Source organism: Octopus bimaculoides, chromosome 7, assembly GCF_001194135.2.
Source record: "Octopus bimaculoides isolate UCB-OBI-ISO-001 chromosome 7, ASM119413v2, whole genome shotgun sequence".
NCBI classification, from domain to species: domain Eukaryota; kingdom Metazoa; phylum Mollusca; class Cephalopoda; order Octopoda; family Octopodidae; genus Octopus; species Octopus bimaculoides.
This window is the reverse complement of record NC_068987.1, coordinates 12505100-12506033: the sequence shown is the minus strand read 5'-3', so window position 1 is coordinate 12506033 and position 934 is coordinate 12505100. Positions and strand designations below refer to the sequence as shown.

The following is a 934-nucleotide window of genomic DNA, read 5'->3' as shown; positions in this document are numbered from 1 at the left end:
TTTTCCTTCATCAGCTACCCCCGTTTTAACACCGGCGTTTCGAAGAGTTGGGCAGGACGCATCGTTAAGACGGCTCTTCCCATGGACCGCAAATTAAATTTGTATACACAAATTAAACCTGTGCCATGGAGGAATGTAGTGGCGGACAAAAAACAAGACAGGAAAACAAACGAAAACGAAAACAAGATAGGAAAACAAACGGAAAAGGCTATGCGGCCAGACGTGAAAAATTATGTGTATATGAACGCTGTGAGGGACGAAGTAAGTTCGCGCGTTTGCTCGGCGATAGCCAAGGAAGAAAAGGAAGCATGTGATCGGAAGCATGTGACCAGGCAGGGGAAAGGAAGAGAGAGTGGTAGAGGGAGAAACAAAGGGAGGAAGTAGAAGAATAGGTGAGCAACGAGAGAAAGAGAGGAATATAGTAGTAACAGAAGGAAGAACGAGAAGGGAAAGAGAGAGATATAGTAGTAACAGAAGGAAAAACGAGAGGGGGCAAAAGTGATAGAGAAAGAGATGTGTGTGTGTGTGGTGGTGGCACAATGGCCCAATGGTTAGTGCAGCAGACTCGCAGTCATAGGATCGCGGTTTCGATTCCCAGACCAGGCCTTGTGAGTGTTCATTGAGCAAAAACACCTAAAGGTTCACGAGGCTCCAGCAGGGGGTTGTGGCGAACCCTGCTGTACTCTTTCGCCACAACTTTCTATCACCCTTTCTTCCTGTTTCTGTTGTACCTGTATTTCAAAGGGCCAGCCCTGTCACACTCTGTGTCATGCTGAATCTCCCCAAGAACTATGTTAAGGGTACACATGTCTGTGGAGTGCTTAGCCACTTGCACGTTAATTTTACAAGCAGGCTGTTCTGTTGATCGAATCAACTGGAACCCTTGTTGTCGTAACCGACAGAGTGCTACGATATATATATATATATATATATA

The 934-nt window shown here is 45.7% G+C and overlaps 1 protein-coding gene across 7 annotated transcripts in view; it reads left to right on the top strand.

Moving 5' to 3' along the window:
• The window catches only part of LOC106869746 (twitchin), a 176103-nt gene that overhangs the window by 153621 nt on the left and 21548 nt on the right, over positions 1-934 (top strand). The gene's annotated exons all lie outside the window — the stretch shown is intronic.